The 20468-nt window shown below is 34.8% G+C and overlaps 1 protein-coding gene across 4 annotated transcripts in view; it reads left to right on the top strand.

The window, feature by feature from the left end:
- The window catches only part of LOC141488257 (rho GTPase-activating protein 29-like), a 100642-nt gene that overhangs the window by 9438 nt on the left and 70736 nt on the right, over positions 1–20468 (top strand). For 2 of the 4 annotated variants that reach the window (XM_074188205.1, XM_074188204.1), the window contains one exon: positions 15157–15278. The exons of the other annotated variants lie outside the window; for them this stretch is intronic. The gene's annotated coding sequence lies outside the window, so the exon portion shown is untranslated. The remainder of the gene's footprint in view (positions 1–15156; positions 15279–20468) is intronic. 4 annotated transcript variants of the gene reach the window in all.

Here is a 20468-nt window from a genome sequence, read left to right as displayed (position 1 = left end):
TCCAATTCTTTGCCACTACAAAAAGAGCTGCTGTAAATATTTTTGTACATGTAGATCCTTTCCCCTTTTTTCCTGATCTCTTTGAGACATAGATTTATAGTGGTATTGCTGGATCAAAGGGTATGCATACTTTTATTGCCCTTTGGGCATCATTCCAAATTGCTTTCCAGAATGGTTGGATTAGTTCACAACTATTGCAACAATGCATTGTCTGTTTTCCCACATTCTCTCCCATATTGATCATTTTTCTTGTCATTTTAGCCAGTCTGATAGGTGTAAGGTGTGATACCTCAGAGCTGTTTTAATTTGCATTTCTCTAATCAGTAATGGTCTGGAGCATTCTTATCTTATGATAAAAGTTTTAATTTCTCATCTGAAAAACTGCCTGTTCATATCCTTTGCCCATTTATCCATTGGAGAATTACTGGGTTTTTTTTTTTGTGAGATTTTGAGTTTTATAACTTTTCTTGCTCCCCTGATAGAAAGCAATCTTGATATAGGCTTTACATTTATAATCATAGACCTATATTGATCATATGAAAGAAAAATCAGATCCAAAAGGAAAAAACAGAGGGGGGAAAAATGACAATCATTCTCTGGCTGTGGATAGTATTTTCCATCCCAAGGAATGACTTGTGTCCTTATATCCTTTATTGGAAACAGTAGCTGTGAAAATTTTTTCCCATCTTTCTACATACTGTCTAATCTTTGTTGCAGTGATTTTATTTGTGCAAAACTTTTTGAATTTAATGTGGTCAAAATTAACCATTTTGGAGTTTATTGTGTTCCCTGTCTCTTCTTTGGCCATAAAACTCTCCATTCCATAGATGTGACAGATAAACTATTCCTTGTTCTCCTAATTGGCTTATGGCATCACCTTTTATGTCTAAATTCTGTACCTATTTCAACCTTATTTTGGTATAGGATGTGTGATGTTGGTCTGTGCCTGGTTTTTGCCATACTCATTTCCAGTTATTCCCAGCAGGTTTTGTCAAATGATGAGTTCTTATCCCAGAAGCTACAGTTTATCAAATAGTATGTATCAGTAGTCATTTGCTATAGTTTCTTTTGAATTTAATCTATTCTACTGATCCAGTTTTTGATTTCTTAGCCAGTACCAGGCAGTTTTGATGACTGCCCCTTTAGAATATAATTTTAGATCTGGTTCGGCCAACTTCCTTTGCATTTTTTCTCATAAATTCCCTTTGTATTATTGACTTATTGTTCCCTCAGATGAATTTTGTTACTATTTTTCTAGCTCTTTAAAATCATTTCTGGTAGTTTGATTGGTATGGCACTGAATAAATGATTTAATTTAGGTAGAATTGTCATTTTTAATGTGTTAGCTCAGCTTAACCATGGGCAATTGACATTTTTTCCAGGGCATTTAAAACTGCTTTCAAGTACTCTTTTCCAGTAATATCATTACTGACTTCTTTATTTCTTGAGATGGGAAGTGGGAAAGAGAAAGAAAATAAAATAATGTTTATAAAATATACATAGTCAAATAAAACAAATTTAGACAATGGTCAAGTCCAAAAGTAAAATGTTTCATTTTGACCTTGAGCCTACCACCCTTTATGAGGGAAATGAGTACCATGTTTTATTGTCAGTCCTTTGGAGCCATGATTGATTTAATAATAATAAACAATAAATTTAATAATAATTTAATAATATGATTTAATAATAATTCTTAAATCTTTCAAGCATGCTTTTTTTTTATAAAACTTTTCACTATAAGTATTCACCTGGTTCTGCTCACTTCACCTTCTATCAATTCATACAAGTCTTCTCAGGTTTGAGCATTTCTTATAAAGAGCACATTGATATTCCTTTCATTCACATGCCATATTTTGTTCAGCAGTCTCCCAGACACTGGGCATCTCCTATGCTTTTCATTTCCAGTTCTTTGCTACAACAAAAAGCTGTTTAAAATAATTTTGTATATGTGACTTTTTTTCCTCTTTCTTTGATTGCTTAGGGGCATTTAGACTGGGTGGTATTATTGCTAAGTATCTAGAAGTTTATTGACTTAGGGTGAGAGTTCCAAATGGCTCTCCAGAATGACTGGAAAGATTAATTCATAGTTTAGTAATGTCTAATGCTAATGCAACTTTTGAGGAATATTATTTAATTTTTAATCTCTTCCTGTGTCTTTAAAGAGCCATTGAGGGGGGCAGCTAGGTGGTGTAGTGGATAGAGCACCAGCCCTGCAGTCAGGAGGACCCAAGTCCAAATTTGGCCTAAAACACTTAATAAATACATAGTTGTGTTGTGTGGCCTTGGACAAGTCACTTAACCCCATTATGTTAAAAATAAATAAAATTTTATAATTGTTTAAATATAATTTTCAGCATTCATTTTTATAAAGTTTTCTCTTCCCCACTCTTCTCTCCTCCCATCCTATGATAGCATGTAACCTTATAGGTTTTACTTATACAATTGTGTTATGCATATTTATGTATTATAGATATAAGAGTTTTAAAATATTTTAAATCACATAATTCATCTGAGCCATAGTTTAGCTAGTTGGATAAAGAAAGTTTTGGATAATAGATAAAAGCTGAGGAATCAGAAGATGTTAGCTCAAGAATCTTAAACATTTAAAAGTGATAAGAGCTGCCAAAGAAAATATTAGTACTTTAAAATCCTGTTACTTTAAATGGGAGAAGGTAGGTGTGAAGTGTACTGGAGAGGACTGGAGTTCAAATAAAGCTACCAGAAGTGTCCTAGCTGGGTGACCCTGAATAAGTCTCATTCATGTTTCACTTCTGCCTGTCTCTGATAAAGGGGGATAATACTAGTGCTTATCTCCATTATTGTGAGAATCAAATGGGATGATTGTAAAGCTGTAGGCACTATAATATGTGTTAGTAGTTATGGTGGTGGTGCCTGTAGAAATGAAGTGATTTGATTTAGGCCATTCAGTTCATACATGAGACCATCTCAGAATGATCTTGATCTGAGTGAGATCAGAAAATATATTACATTAACAAGGGGAGGGGAACAAAGTAACAGGAGTAGGTAAAACCTTGGACTTGCCTGGAGACCATTCTTATACAATGCTATTTTCCTCGTGGGAGGTGACATTTTTTTGAGTTTAAGTATCAGGAGGGCAGGGTGAGGACTTGTTTTTGAAGTCTAAAAGTGGCCGGAATTTTTTCTTGATTTTAGGAGGGTCAGACAAGTTTTTCTTTTCAAATTATAAAGGGATTAAAGAGGGCAGGACATGTCTTCCTTTCAAAGTCTAAGGAGGACACATTCCATTCCTCAGAATAGCAAAGAAAACATCTACCTTTGACCTGGAAAACAGTTCATAAAAATTTATAGTAATCATTATATTTTTAACAAAAACCTGGTTCAGAACCTCCTAGACCATTCAATTAATTTATTGTTCTACCTGGTTTAGAACTGGATTTGTTTATACCTAGTGTAGTTCAGGTCTTCTGCCATTTATGTAATTAATATAGTTAAGTTGCTCCTTTATATATCTTCACTAGTTTTAAAGTTCTTTCTCACTTCATTCTGTCACATTTTTGTTAAGATTCTTAGCATTTTTGTACATTCAGAAAGTGACCAGAATCTTTCCATTTCAGTGTCTTAAGCTGAATTGAAAGTCAGTGTAATTTAGTATTGTCATTTGAAAAGTCAAGGAAATGCCATGACTTTTTTATTTATTTAAACATTTCCATGAAGTATTTGCAACCTAAAGACTGCAGCATTGTGTGTTAAGGCCTAAGAATCAGAAAGTGGAACTGACTAATCTGTTTTCAGTTGATAAGCTGAATGAAGCAAAAAATGAATGACATTAGTGGTTAAATTCAAAATGGGTTAAAACAGTCTTACAAGGAAATTAAATGTACAAACAGGAGACTTTGGGGAAAAATTGAGATTTTTATTCTTGATTGAAGACAAATTTGAATTGTAATTCAAATGGTGAAAGACTTTATAATAATGCAATCTTTGAATATTCTAATGTGGAGATTTTGCAATGGGCAGTTAAATGGTGCAGTGAATAGTGTCAGGACTGGAGTTGAATACCTGAGTTTCACTCAATTCACTCAATTCAGACAATTCCTAGTTGTATGACCCTGGTCAAGTCACTTAGCCCTGTAAACCTCAATTTCCTCATCTGTTAAAATTATCTGGAGAAGGAAATGGCAAACTATTCTACTATCCTCGCCCCCCCCCCAAAAAAAAACCTCGGGATCATGAAGAGCTGGACGCAAGTGAAATGATTTGTGTATAGAAATGAAATTGAAACTCAATGTAATTTTAATGCATCTTGTTTTTCTTTTAAATTTATTCTATAATGGAATTTGTTGTAGGCAAGTCTAACGTAAGTCTGTACATAAGATCCTTTATTTGAAACCTAAAAAGCCTTGTGTAGGATATGTATCTATTCCAAAAAGAGATGGAGAAATTTTCTTAAAATGTACACAATAGGGTGGCTAGGTGGCGTAGTGGATAAAGCACCGGCCCTGGAGTCAGGAGTACCTGGGTTCAAATCTGGTCTCAGACACTTAATAATTACCTAGCTGTGTGGCCTTGGGCAAGCCACTTAACCCCATTGCCTTGCAAAAAAAATCTAAAAAAAAAATGTACACAATATAAGATGGGAACTATCTGAATACAGTTATAAAACACTTCACACAAAGTCAGATCATAAAAAATTGGAGAAATACTAATTGCTCATGGGTAGGCCAAGTCACTATAACAAAAATGACAATTCTAAATTGATCTACTTATTCAATTCCATACCAAACTATCAAAAAATTATTTTATAGAACTAGAAAAGATAATATATCTGGAAGAACAAAAGATCAAGAATATTAAGGGAATTAATGAAAAAATGTGAATTTTGGTGTTCTAGTCAGACCATCTCAATCTGTATTATAAATTGGTAATCATCAAAAAAATTTGGTGTAGATTGAGAAAGAGTGGTGGATCAGGTAGAATAGATTTGGTACACTATGCACAGAAAAAGATCTTAGTTGTCTAGTGTTTGATAAGCATATAGGTCAAGCTTCTGAGACAAGAACTTGCTATTGTTAACCTAAAATTAAGAACCTTAAAACATAGTTAAAATTACATTATAAAAACAATAAAGAAAAACATATTGCACATGAAGTTTTATTTCTCTGGGAATAACCCACTCCCATGGGATAATGGAGATCAGAAAATTTAAAAAGTAATAAGGGGAGGGGAACAGAATGTACAGAACAAGAGTAGACAAAACCTTAAACTTGACTGGAAACCATTCTATTTGATCTTAGAGAAACATCCTTTCACCATGCTATTTTCCTTGAGGGAGTTGACCAATAAGAACACAGAAACACAGTAAACCTGACTAGGCAGAAGACAGCCCAGAGCTTCATGCCTTCATCACATGGAAAAACAATTTAAAACATACATACATAAAAACATATAAACCAAGTCAGAGCATCTCAACCCACCCTGAACTCCAGGGAGGAAAACCCATTGCTCTCACACTTCAGTGTTCTCAAAACACAACAAAAAGACTGTGGAGTATCATCAGATAAGCCCTAATATTCTAATGACAAGTCTCCAGCACCCACCCTGGTCCAAAAACTAAGACAATCACCTCCAACTATGACAGCCCTCAGTCAAATCAGGAAAAATCCAGAGAAGAGCCAGGAAGGACAATAGCTAAAAATGGTCCTTTCCAAGAGTAGCAGAAGACCTTGGGGAAGGACTTTTTAATTCCTGGTTTTTGTGTCTTTTTAAATCCTTGCACTGTTTTTTTCCCCCATGTCCTGATTTTTTGCAATAATATCAAACCCTTGACACTTGATCCTCATACTGCCTTCTAGTGACAAGTGGCTTTTGTATAGTTGTTCATTGCTTAACTTGCATGGTGACTATTTTATCTTTTGCTTGCAATTCTCTTTTCTCTTGGCGATCTTTGTCCACCTGGCAGCCAATTCAGCTATGAACTGTGGATGTTTAGAATTCCAGTCTGTTTGGGGGAGTTTAATATTTCCTGACTGAGAAGGAGAGAGATTAACAAAATAAGTGAGAAACTGAGTCTGTTCTCCTCCTTCCCTACCATGTTTTGGACTAGAATTTGCTTCAAAAGCCTCTGCTAAAAGATCAAAAAATTGAAATACTATCTCAGCTTGTCTTTGACATTTTTAATTTTTGAAAAATCTATTGGTCAGGGAAAAGCAAATGGGATGACCTATTAAAGCTTTTGCCTCTATTTCATACCTTTGCTGATCTGTAGAAGCTACCCAATCTGTTTCCTGAAACTCTTCAAAGGTGGCTTGTGTTTGTCTTTACATACCCATTCTTGGTCTTGCCTTTTCCAAATAAAGCTATGGTTAATTGACAATGTCTGGAATCCCTGAATGATAGGAAAAGATGAGATAGGAGGGTAAGAAGAGTGAGTGGGCTGAAACTGAGTAGAAGAAGAAGCAGAACTAGAAGAGGGAGATGAGATGGGAATGCAAAGAGGAAAAATTGGGGGACAAAGAGAAGAGGGAACAAAAGGTGGAGAAACTGGGCTTAAAAGAAGTCACAGTGGGAGTAATATTTGGGGAAGAATTTTGAGAATAAGCAAAAGTTACAGTTGGGGAAGAAGTTATAGAAGGAGCAACTGGAACAGAAAGGGAAGGGAAGGAGATTGGAGAACAAAGAAGAGGTTATGGAGGGGATTAATATTGAAAGGGAATAAATTAGAGAACAGAAGAGGGATAATGATGAGTGGAAATTGAAGGAGGGGAGAGGATTAGGACAAAGTGGAAGAGAAGGTGAATGAGAAAAGAGGTGAAACCACAAGAAAGAGAAGAAATTGAGGGTGGGAAGGAAAAAGGGTTGGCAGAATAAATGGTGCAGCTGGGGAGGACATAGAAAGGTAGAAGTTTCCTTAAAATTAGGTAGAGTAGGATAAATGGGAACAGATGGATTATAACTCAGGTTTGTTGAAAGAATAGGTTCCCTAAAACCAGTCTTTAGTATATAAAGAAAGCAATGAAAAAAGAGGAGGAACATTTGAGCCTTGTGCTCTCTTAATAGCTTCTCATGACACCAATGGTAAAAACTTTCCCATTCCTTATTAAAAGTCTTAGTAGTTTTTAAAATTATTTTTGTTTTAAAGTAGTTCAATTTAGGTCTTCCAAAAGAATCCCCATCTTGACCAATATAATTTCAAGTCATCACTGGTTAATTTACACCACCACTATAAAATGGTCATTAGAATTGTAATTTTTAAGTCATATAAAAAAGCAGGAGTTCTCTTTCCTGGATCTCTGACCCTAGATTTAGATTGTTCCATGTCAGATACAACAATCAAATAAATAGCAATAATTACACATAAAATCAAAACACCGAAAACCGCAATAAGATATTAAACAAAAAAAAACCCATTTAATAGGGATGCTGGACAAAATTCCTTATCAAACAAAAAAGCCAGATTTAACCACTAGACCACTCCAAAAAATGCCACCCTTAGATCTTGAAATAAATCCTCAGCACTTAACCTGACTGCTAAAAATCAAAACAGTTCTCACCAATCTGTGAGAATCCCAAAGCAAAAGGTAAACCCTGAGAAACTTTTTTTAAAAAACAATAGTTCAGACTAGAATAGTTAAGTTTGAAAAGTAAAGAAACCTCACCTTCAGACAAAACCTGTTAACAATCTGTTAACTAAAAAACCCTGGTTCAGAATAGAGCTGGAATTTTTAAGCAACAGACCTCAAGGAGCATGTTTGGAGTCCAGACAGAGGTCTGTCTCTCTTCGAAATTTTGTCTAAGTTCATGCTGGTACCATTAATATTAACCTAAAATTAAGAATCTTAAACTAAAAGGTGATACCATAAGCAAATTAGAAGAGCATGAAATAGTTTATAAGAGAGAAATGCATGTGGATAAGGGAAGAATTTAGGACCAAATGAGTGAACATTACAAAATGTAAAATGGATAAATTTAATTCTATTAAATTAAAATGACTTTATACCAACAAATATAACCAAAATTAGAAGGAAAGCAGAAAGCTGAGGGAAAAATTTTACAGCAAATATATCTGAAAGGCTTTATTTCTCAATTGATAAATGATAAAAGGATATAAATAGGCAGTTCTCAAAGAAACCAAACTCTAGTCATCAAAGAATGTTTTAAATCATTGATTAGATAAATGCAAACTAAAATTTTGTGACATTACCTCACCTAGTTGCTTAATAAAACAAAAAAATAAGTATTGAAGTAGATGTGGGAAAATTGGGAAACTAATGCACTGTTAGTAGAGTTGTGAACTGATCTAGTATACAAGTGTCTACTGATCTACAAATACCACTATTCTGTTTCCCAAAGAGATAAAAGTGGTAGAGGGAACGAGGTATTAGTAAAAAAAAAAAAATGTTTATAGTAGCTCTTTGTGGTGGCAAAGAATTGAAAATTGAGGGTGTCCATCACTTGGGGAAAGGCTGACAAGTTATGGTATATGATCACAATGAAATTCTATTGTGTTATAAGAATAAGTAGGCTACTTTCAGAAAAACCTAGAAAGACTTATTTGAACTGATGAAAAGTAAAATAAGCAGAATCAGAATAACGTTCATTGTACCCAATGACAATACATGGTACACAATAATAGCAATATTGTGGATGATCAACTGAATGACAACTTTGTTTGCTCAGCAGTGCAATGATCTGAGACAATTACAAAGAACTCGTGATGAAAAATACTATCCACCTCCAGAGAAAGAACTGATGGAATATGACTGTAGACTGAAGCATACTTTTTTTTTATTTCTTTATATTTTTGGGTCTTTTTTATTCTGTTTTCTTTCACAACGTGACTAATAATGGAAATGTTTTCATTATTATATACATGTTTAACCTTTAACATTGCTCATTAGTTCAGAGAGTAAGGGGAGAAAGATGGAGATAATTTGGAGGTCACAATTTTGAAAAATGAATGTTAAAATTTTCTTGCATGCAATTGAAAAAAATATTTTTAAAGTATAGTAATTTTTATTTTCATAGTAAAGTATAGTAATTTTTATTATCTTTATTTTTTTAATCTCTGGATAATTCTATACCTTTTACTCTCTACCAAATTGGTCCCCTTTTTATCAGATACACACAAATACTCCCCTGGGGTATATGTGTGCACACAAAACACATACCATACACACCACCCCCACCCCCACCCCTCTCTCCCCCCATGGTACTCCAGCTGAGCCTCCCAATAGGCTTAGAATCCTAGGCCCCTGGTATTCCCAGTGTAACAACCTGGGATCCTGTAGGAAGAATTTCATAGATACTGTATTATATTGGAAATTCCACAGGCTAGAAGGAAGTTCAAAGGTCATCGCCATCTAGTCCAATGTCCTTTGATGAGGAAAATGAGGTCTGAAGATGTTAAATAGAGGATGAAATAAAGATAGTGTCATGACAGTAAGAAATATCAACATGTACAGACTTCGAGAGATAGGGGAAGACAGAAGGGCCTGGTGTGCTATGGTCCATGGGCTCAAGAAGAGCCAAACACAAATGAATGAACAATAATAAAAAAGTGTCTGAAGAGAGCAGAGCTCTGTCCCAAAACCACCACCGGAGATGGGACATTTCTTTGGGTTTCTTCACACTTGGAGCACTGGGATTCCTATTTCCCTCTTAAAGGGAATTTGAGTTTGTGCTATTTTTAGAATTAGCTGAAGAGCCTGGGAATGTTTAGCCCAGGGAAGAGAAGATGTCTTGACTCTTAATTTTCAAGTATTTGAAAGACCATCATGTGAAAGAGAGATCTATTTAACTTGGTTCAGAGGCAGAAAAAAAGCAGCAATCTGGAAGTCATAGTCAATTTGTATTCTTTTTTTTTAAAGGCAGACAATCTTTATTATCTTTTAGCTACAGAAGAGTATCAAGCAAATTCTTTTAAAACATGATTTTACAAGGCATATTTTCCATGATTATTTTTTAAGAAACTGAGATTCAATAACATCACTCAATTACACTAGTACTTTGATCACTCTAGTACAATCTTCAAGTGCAAGAAAATAGCATCAATGTACTAGTTATGAGATTATTTTTTAATGTGCCAAAAGAGGTACATTACAGCATTTAAAGTGAACTAATCTTTTTCTAATATTCATTTGTTCTTAAACTGTCCTTTTTATATAGCTAAAAAACAAACATGCAAATATCACCACCTTATGCCCCACTAATATTTACTATATTATCACTCAGCATTTCTTCCAAAATTCAACATATTAGTTTCACTCAATTTGCATTTATAACTATTTTCTTGCTTAGGCAGTGGATTGATTTCACATTTGGTAGCCCTGTGTGTACACTAATTTAAACTCTTTTCTCATTATGTTTTTTCTACATTTCATAAGCCCTGAGTTATTATATAACCTGCTAATGAATGTATACTTTATATTTATAACTTACTCAATATATCTGAAACATCATATAGTTTTACAAATGCCAGTTAATAATCAAAACAATAAATATAAATTAGCTATGAAACTAACAACAAAATTAAATGTGCATATTTATACCGACTTTCTTTAAATATATCTCTAAGTCATGTCTACAATGGTAAATAAAGTCTACTTATAGCAATAACTTGATTTGGCTAACTTCTACATGGCTTCTGTTCATTTTATTTTTTCTCTTAAAATTAAATCTCACTGTCTTATGTATTCTAAATTGCAGACCAAATTTTTTTATTCCCATGTTCACAATCCAAATTAAAAAAGCTACAGTTTCCAAACTGGGAGGAAGGCACCAGCAATGTGGCAACTAAACAGAATGCTGCACATAGTGGATGATCAACAAATTGCTGAATATAGAATGAATGATTTGAAAGACAATTATTATTGTGATTATTCTTAGGTGAACTTTAGTGGGCTAGAGAACTTACTCTACCAACCAACTCTACCAACCTTTAACTTGGAATTTCCAAATAAAAGGCAATAAATCATTAAATAACAACTTTAAAAAAGTTAATTCTAATTACTATATAACGGTATTTGATAAAAAAAAAGAAAAACATGCTTATAGCATCCTGCATGTATAACCAAATGAGGCACTAATAATTATTGTACTAAGAACTTGGGTTAATTTATACAGGCTTATGCAGATAGAATTCTATTTTTCCACCTCGAAAGAACTTTATTAAAACAAACTTTATTCCTCCAACTCCCTCGATACAGTGTTAAGGGAAGGCTGGTGCAAATATAAATTCAGTATTTAGACATTTTAATGTCTTATTTTTCTGAGTTTGATATTTTTCTAACTATGTAAGTATTTAATTAAAGTATACTTTGAGCTCTATATTAGTTAGTTACATTATAATATTCAATTTTGACTGTCTTAAAGCCAACTACACATTTTCACTTCTAGTGCAATAAGATAATTAAATAATACTATGAATAGTTTTATTCAAGAACATTTTGATAATTTCTTCTGTTAAAGGCTCTGGTATAATATTTCCATGTAGTTACAGGATAATAGCAACAGCAAAAACATTGACGATGCAGTTCATAGTTTGATTCTCCCATCTTATGGTACAGGTTCCATCAGATGTGGTATCCCAAAAACATGAGCTGGCTGTGTGTAAACCAGATCCACTCTTCTGCATTACTGCACAAGTAACTATATATGTCTTCCCTAACTTTACCAAATGTGTTAAGGATTGCTTCACTATAGCTGCAGTCCATTGGTTGACATTATTCTGATTATAATCCACACCACCCAATATAGCATCAATACACTCTTTCACAATATTGTGTGCTTCATCAGCATTGAAGACAATCTCTTCGTGATGGGGCTGGTATTCCTCTTCCCAGGGGCGGGGCCTCGGGGCCAATTTGTATTCTTAATGAAAGGCAATATCCCATCAAGCCTTGGTGTAAACTGGTAAAAGAATTGATTCCTCCTGCTCCCTGACACATTTTAAATTTAATCTGCAGTATTACAGTATTAACTATCACTTAAGTCTCTAGATATTCAATAGATAATATCTCAAGTCCTGATTTATTGCTGATTTCCTAAGGGTTAAATACTCTTGGGAGAGAGCTGACTCCATTCAGTGCATTTAATTTAAGCCCCTCCTTTGATACATCCTATCTGGGAACTGGGCAAATCCCTTAAATTCTTAAGCTATGACTCATTTTATTTTTATTTATTTTTAAGATTTTGCAAGGCAAATGGGATTAAGTGGCTTGCCCAAGGCCACACAGCTAGATAATTATTAAGTGTCTGAGGCCCGATTTGAACTCAGGTATTCCTCACTCCAGGGCCAGTGCTCTATCCACTGCACCACCTAGCTGCCCCCTCAGGGCAGCTATGACTAAAACACTGATTTCCTCATCTGTTGATTGAGGAGCTGTTGTCTAAAGGACCACTAAGGTCCCTTTCAGTTCTAAAGCTATAATTCAGTGTTGCCAATCTGTGTTGTTGAAAGGGATTTTTTTCATAAGATAGTCCCCAAACCTGTGGAATTATAAAACTGAACTCAGCCATCCTATGAACAACAATCTCCAAGTCAAGAAGGCTGCTTTGAAAAGTAGTTTTGTTCCCATTATTGGAGATCATCAATGGAATCTGGATGATTTAGAAAGGAATTTTGTTAAAGCACCACGGGAAATATTAGGCTCCACAGCATACAAGAATACTTAAGTCTTTATTTTTTTTTATTTTTTTAGGTTTTTTCAAGGCAAACGGGGTTAAGTGGCTTGCCCAAGGCCACTAAGCTAGGTAATTAGTAAGTGTCTGAGATCGGATTTGAACCCAGGTACTCCTGACTCCAGGGCGGGTGCTTTATCCACTATGCCACTTAGCCACACCTTAAGTCTTTATTTAGCCTAAAAATAATAAAATGCCTTTTAACTATGAAGTCAGAAGTTGGTGTGACCTAAAAGATAAAGGGACCAAGTGTCTTAGAACATTGTTGACTTGGATTTCTATTCTGAGACATAATAGTAGTGTATGCACATGGGACAGGTCATTTAGCTAAGGAATCTTTAAGTTACAACTAAATTTCTGATCCTATTTCCCCGAAAGAAATTTCTATCTGAAACTTCCCAAAACAGATGAAAAATCAAGTCTTGATGGAAAAAAAAATTGTACGCATGTCTATCTCCCATGTTATTTTCAGAAAGGCATAGATTAAACTAATACAAAATGTGGTAAAAACTTAGTACCTTCAATCCCTAGGTTAAAAGGCAACAAGTCTTTGAAACAGGTTAATAAATACCATGAATCCAAAAAAAAAAGCCATGAATCAAACATTGATATTTATGTGTGTGTGTATGTGTAAGTGTAAGAACATTTAATAATATTCTGCTTGGCACATGGTATGCCCTTTGAACACATCAAATATGTTTATATACTTGCTGTCAAAAACAGAAAAGAAGGAACAGGTGGGAAAGGAATAAGTAGAAGAAATCTCAACCAAGGTTATCCTGACTCTTATCTGTTGTGTTAGGGGCTCTGACACAGGGAGGAAAAAGGGGTAAAGAGATTGATTGATCAGGGCTTTGACAGGAGCCCTGGAGGGTGGGGCAGGGAGTCCTTTTTGCAAGCAGGTCCTACAAAGCAGCTCAAAAGAAATGGGAAATGTGCAAACATAGATACCTCTACTTCAAACTTTTATGTGGATTGTGCCTGACCTGTGGTAGAGCCTTCCAGCTCACATTGATCTGATCAGCCACAGTCAGACACACTGTACCTTGTCCTGGACTCAGTGATGTCATTTTGTTCCTCTTGGAGAAAGGACAACAACAACCAAAGCAGTCAATTTTATAATTCGACTAAAATATAATCCTTAGTATATAATTCTTAATTCTACCATAAATTTGCAATCCATTAACAATGAAACTGAGTAAATACTGATTAATTTGGTAGGGTATCAAAATTACTATATTTGGGGTTTTTTTTGGTTTTTGTTTTTTTCAAGGCAATGGGGTTAAGTGACTTGCCCAAGGTCACACATCTAGGTAATTATTAAGAATCTGAGGCCACATTTGAATTCAGGTCCACCTGACTCCAGGGCTGGTGCTCTATCTACTGCACCACCAGGACTAGCTACCTAGCACTCATATTTAGAAAAATCTTGTGGATGTTTAAACAGCCAAGTTCTGAAAGAATGGACTGATTAATAAATATCTTCACAATTCTCTTTTTATCACTTCTAGGTTGCTAGATATTGGAGCTCTCGAATATTTTTATAGTTGCTATGCCTGTTTTCTCTGATCATCAGAAAATTGTGATTATTACTCCATCTATCTACTTCTATTTTAAGTAAAAGGAAAGGGAACGTTGACAAAGCAAATTAAGTAAATCACAATCTGGGGTAAAGACTTGGTAACCATTAGGATTTTTTTTTTAATTGAAACAGTGGAAATAATATTTTTTCAAAGAAATGAAAACATTGAGTAGTAAAGAGCACTAAGTTTATTATTATGTATCTTCTGAACCCAGATAAGCTTATGAGATCTTTGTGAAACTATTTTTCTGTGAGTACAGATTTTCCCTTTAATGTTCATAATTACGGTGTATAAACATGGAAAACTAGCATCCTGTTATTACTTCTTTCAGAATAAATTATCTTTTGTTTTTGATGAGACTTGAATTGGGTAGAAATTCTAAGAGCCAAGGTTTCAGGTACAAAAAAAAATCAGTTAATCAAATTATAAATTGAGGACAATGATCTCTCTTGGTGACCAAAGATGCCAAAGGAACAATCTAGGCCAGTTTATATCCAAATCTGTCTTCCTAAAAGCAAATAACTGAGATCTTCCCTAACAAGAGAAAGGAACCCCTTGTTGATTGGTTGATTTATTGATTGATTGATTGATTGATTGAGGGGTTTTTTTTTAGGTTTTTGTAAGGCAAATGGGGTTTAAGTGGCTTGCCCAAGGCCACACAGCTAGGTAATTATTAAGTGCCTGAGATCGGATTTGAACTTGGGCCCACACTGTATCCATTTCGACACCTAGCTGCCCAGATTGGTTGATTTTTAATGAGGTGAACTAAGAGCTCTCAACTCCTGATTACTTCATTGTGGAAGGGGGGGGGGGGGGGGAGATCAGCTGAGGAACAAAGCTTTGTGATGATTGAGCATCCTTAAGAAATTTGATCAAGAAAAACCACTGACTTGGTTTCTCCTTTGAAAGCCAGATTGCCTCAAGCTTTGATGAGGGGACCAAGGACACTTGAAAGTCTCTTGGAAGCATTAAGCAGCTCAAGTTCTGTTTACAGAAGGAAAACCAAAAGGTCAGACCAAACCTAGGGAGAAGCAGGTATGTGATCCTAAGAGGTCTTTCTAAAAATCTAGGTTGAAAGGTGAAGGGAAAGGATTCAGAAAAGGCAGTATTACATTTTAATATCAATACATCATTAAAATTAAATTTCTTCATTCTCACTTTGGTCCTCTAAGAGACACACTCTCCTCAATGAATCACTTAACTGGTATAACAATTATAAATCCCAGTATCGACTCACCAAGGCATGACAGGACCTAAAGGTAGGTACTAAATTATGGGTTTTTCCACAATGGGCTTAAAGTGTTTTACATGATGGGAATAGTTCGAGGGAAAGAGGAAAAGAGATGGACCAATGTAACAGCAGCTTCAGCAAGCAGGGCACATGAAGAACACTAGTGCTTGGCAAATAGTCTGCTCACTAACTCATTTCTCTTGTTCATATTTTCAGTTCATCCCAGGGCTCAGTTGTCTCATGCAACTCTGGTTTCTGGAACAGTCAGACTGTAGGCAACTGGTCTTTGGCATTCTGGAAGAGGCAGGTTCTTAGAGCAGCTTCTTCTAGTAGAGCTGCTTCTCTGTCACTTTCAGAGATTCCCTTTTAAAGTCTCTTGTAAAATGGAATTTAATATAATTTAATAGTTAATTTTGCTTTGCCAATAACTAGGTTATTTGGTGAAAACTAGCTCAAACCTTTTGATTCTAATCCAATTAATAGTTATATGAAGATCATCAAATTAGAAACTGCTAAACCAGAGTTTGCACCTAGCCAACATTCTTTGCTGCTCCTATTTTTATCTAAATCAGATACTTGATTTAGACACTGAACCTAAAAAAATACTATGAAGTTCTGACTTGCAGAATAAATTCTTCTGATTATGAATTTTATATTTACAAATTTAGATATGTAAGCTAAGATCTAAGAGTGCTTTTTATATTGGTATTGATTTTACCACCATTAATTTCTTTAGAGTGCCATTCACTTAGTTTATCCTTCATCATGAATTCAAGCTCCATAAAGGGAAAAGTTAAAGGTTAACTTCTTATGTGGTTCAAGTTAGTATACTGCGGTATTGATAGACAAACATTCTGAACCCAGTTTTCATATTAGATACACACATATACATGTGTTTGTGTGTGTGTGTGTGTATTTGCATATATAAAATCATCTTCTTTTTCCTCAAAATATTTTCACTCCAGCAGCTGTTTGCTTCAGTTATTTGTTCTAGTTATTCACTTTTCAGCTGCTCCTATCTCATCTTAGATGCTGCTAAAGATCCAGTTCTAAAGAGGAGTACAGAGGTAGTAACACTAGAGCACCAGCCCTGGAGGCAGGAGGACCTGAGTTCAAATGTGACCTCAGACAGTTAATACTGACTGTGTGACCTTGGGCAAGACACTTAACCCTATTGCCTTGCCAAAAACACCAAAAACTAGGCATAGAGCCAATTACTTTTTTTTTATAAGTTTAATGGCCACACAAATGAATTTGAACAAAAGATGCAAATTGTAACAAAAGACTGTGATGGGGTGTATGCATAGACTAATAATTCCAGACTGCATCAAATGTCTATAGGAAAATGTTTGCCCTTCACAACATGCTCCAGGTTCAGTGATAGACCTAAATAAAACTGGATTTTCTTTTGGAGTAGCACAAACTTCTGCAGTTCTTTTCTTGAACATAAAACAGAAAACGTTCAATTTAACCTCACTAAATAGTAGATTTTTGTCACAAACTGCTGTAACATTGTCTGAACAAATACTCATAGATACTCAAAGACCTTACAGACAAATGACAAGTCCAAGAACTCATGTAGTTATTGTTTATGATATCAAAAAGAGTATAATTTCAGTGGAATAGTTTAGACCTCAAACTGCATGTTAGAGTAGTTTGGATATGTCACAGTATCAACCTGTTAGATATAGGTATTATTGATCTTGGTTCAATAGCATTTCTTGATTTCTTGAGTCTAGAATCAGACTCAGAATAATATCAATTATAGTCTCATAAAATTTAACCTTAAGAACACGTCAGCATTAATTGCTATTTTTCATCTTTACTATCTCTTTGACTCATAAAACTGAAATCCTGGAAATTTGCCCACTAATTTCAACTTAGATAATTTAATTATTAACATATTCATAGTATTCAAAAATTAGTATATTCAAATATAATTTATATTTGAACATACTCTGAACTGAATTTGTCTTGGAGTCCATTTATTTCAAGAATTTCAAGCCTTCAACCCTCAACCAGAATCATGATCAAAGAATTAACAGGGACCTCAGAGACCATCTGGTCCAACTGGTACCTGAATGAGAATCCATTCTTTGTATTTTATCATTTTAGAAGCATTTATCAAACACTTTACCATACCTGAGAAGGGATCTTCCAGTCTTGATTTGAACATCTTAAGGGAAGGAGAGAATCCACTTTCTTCTGAGGCGGCCCATTTCATTTTTGGATGGAGCTAAATGTTAGGAAAAATTAGGATTTACATTAGGGAAAAACTCTTTCCAGCATATATCTGTTTGCTCCTATTTTTGCCTATCAAGACCATGTGGAACAAGGATTGTGAAGGGCTTTAAGGCCTTGTCATGAGAGGATCAGTTGTTGGAATTGGATATTTTTAGCCTGGAGAAGAGAAGACTCAGAGCAAACATGGGAGCTGTTGTGGAGACTTGCCATGTGGAGGAAAGTTTGGTTTTTTTTCTGTTTGGTCCTAGAAGGAAGATCTAGGAGCAATGTGTGAAAGGGACAAAGAGGCCAAAGTAGGCTTGAGATGAGGTCTGGAATGGGCTGCCTCCAAAGGTGGTGAGGTCCATCTTATTGGAGGTTTTCAAGGAATTGTTCCTAGTGGAGGTTCCTTTCCTGTATATGTTGGATTAGATGGTTGGAGCTTTCTTCAGTGATTCTTTAAAGTTGAATGACTCTTCCATGGTTCATTCTTCAAAACTTGATGGCAGTTATCATGTCTGTAGGAGTCTTCTCTCCTGCAAGCCAAACCATTAATATACATTAATATTCCTTCTCTAAAGTCAGAGAACTGCAGAAGCCTCAAGATCATAGTGCTCTATGAACTGCTTCTGTTCTCTTTTCTCCTTAAGGTTGCATAGTATTGATCACAGAGACAAATGCTCATTTAATTACTTTATTTAATTTGATATTCAGACATCTAAGGGACTAAAGATGAGCAGATCTTTTTATTTCCTCAATAGGTGATAATGGAATTAAGGAACATTTATTGTAGCAGGTTTATAAATGAAATTTTTTCTTCAGTCTTAGAAAACAGTTCCATTTCTGCCTCCCAGACTGACAGTGAAGTTTTTTCTGGTACTGTAACATAGGCAGTCATCCTTATATACAGAATCTGGTAGAAAAACACTCTATTAAAGTTCCTAGGAGTAGCATATTTCTCAAGAGGTTCAACGATGTGTTCTGGGGAGTGAATGAAGAAAGACATTAACGATGTTAACAATGTTGTCGTCAGGTGCTATGTCCTTCTTGCTGTTGTCAGCCTTCCTGGGAAAGACATAGGAGAGTCAGTTACAGAAAGCTTCAGGATAATTATGATTTTGTGAGGAAATCAAACTCCTGATTAGTCCTATCCTATGCTGACTATCCTCTTGAGTCAGCTCTATTAACTTTATTTGCAGGCCTGTGGTTTATTAAATAAAGAAAATGGGAGAAATTTACTGACATTTCAAAATATTAAAGATCTGATCATTTAAAAGCTTCACTAATACAATATTGATTGACATTAGTCTACTATCTACTATTAACTTTACTGGAACAAGAAAATCTTTAAGGATTGACATAAAAATCCTGTGCTAAACTCTTTACAAAGAACAGAAGACAGTACATGAAACCATGAAACTCTTATTCACTGTTTTGTTTTAAATTTAAACTTAAATTAAAAAAAATAGACATTCACTATATTAATTCTAAAGCTGTTGTACTTATTTAAGTTTCCTTCTGAGCAAAAAAAATGCATTATTGATACTTTTTTTTTGTATTACTATCATTTACTCAAGTCTCTCCTTCTACAAATTAAAAAACAAAATCAAAATAACCCTTTCTTGGGCCCAAGCAAAATAAAACTCTTCATTTACCAAGTCTTAAAATGTAATCTTATTCTTCACAAGGGGTAAATGTGTGGTGTCACAGAAAGAGAATTTGGAATCTGAGTATCATCTGTGTCACTTCACTTGGACAAATTAGTTAACCTTTAATAATAGCTAGCATTTAAGGTTTGCAAAGCATCTTATCTATATAATCTCATTTGCTCTTCACTACGTCCCTGTGAAATAGTTGCTGCTATTAACCTAAGGTTACAGCTGAGAAAACTGTTGCAAGGAGTAGGTGACCTGCCCAGAGTCACACAGCTAAAGCCTCTGAGGTAGAATTTGAACTCTGGTCTTTCTAACTCCCAACACTTTATATACTGTGCTATCTGTGCCCGAGTCTGAAGCTTCTTTATCAATGAAGGGGGATGATTGAGTTCCCATTCAACTCTTAATATTTTCATGATACTTTCATTTGCTTTCTTGCTCATGCAGTATTTTTGTGGAAGAGATTAAAGAAAATCACTGATAGAAAGTATTTTATCCATTACCTTAAGGAGGGAAGTAAACAGTTTAAGAGATTCAATAAGGATCCCATGTTCTTTTAGGTAAAGTTGGATGAAGCAGAAACTTGCTATGGTAGAAGCAAATTAGATACAGTCAGCATTAATGATGAGCTTTCCTTTTTTGATCTTCCATAGCTGAGTTTATGGTTCACATGCACTAGATTTTTAGTAGGAGTTTAGCTGCAATGCTATTCATTTTAATTTTCATGTTTCATAGAATACAGAGGTAGACTCCATTACTGAAACCCTTTGATTTCTCCTCCTGACATATGCACTAGTACAAAATGGTAAACTTGAGGTAATTTTCCTTTATAACCTGAAGCTATTTTTTTTTTTAGTAGCATAACATCAGAATGGCTTTCCCTGCTCTGAGGTGGTATCATAATGAATTTAGTTGCCAACCTAACTGCCTAAGTTGACAAATTTAACCAAAAAAAGAAAAACAACCCCAACATTCTGCCAACAGTGGAATGAGTATTAGACATTTATATAGAATCTTTTGTTTGAAAACCACCCTTCAAAGGAGTAACCATTGGTGTTATAATGCCCATTTTACACATAAGGAAATAGCCCAAGTGAGGTTAAGTTATTTTGTTCA

Source organism: Macrotis lagotis, chromosome 5, assembly GCF_037893015.1.
Source record: "Macrotis lagotis isolate mMagLag1 chromosome 5, bilby.v1.9.chrom.fasta, whole genome shotgun sequence".
NCBI lineage: Eukaryota > Metazoa > Chordata > Mammalia > Peramelemorphia > Peramelidae > Macrotis > Macrotis lagotis.
The sequence above is the reverse complement of the archived record's forward strand: the minus strand, read 5'-3'. Positions and strand labels throughout refer to the sequence as shown.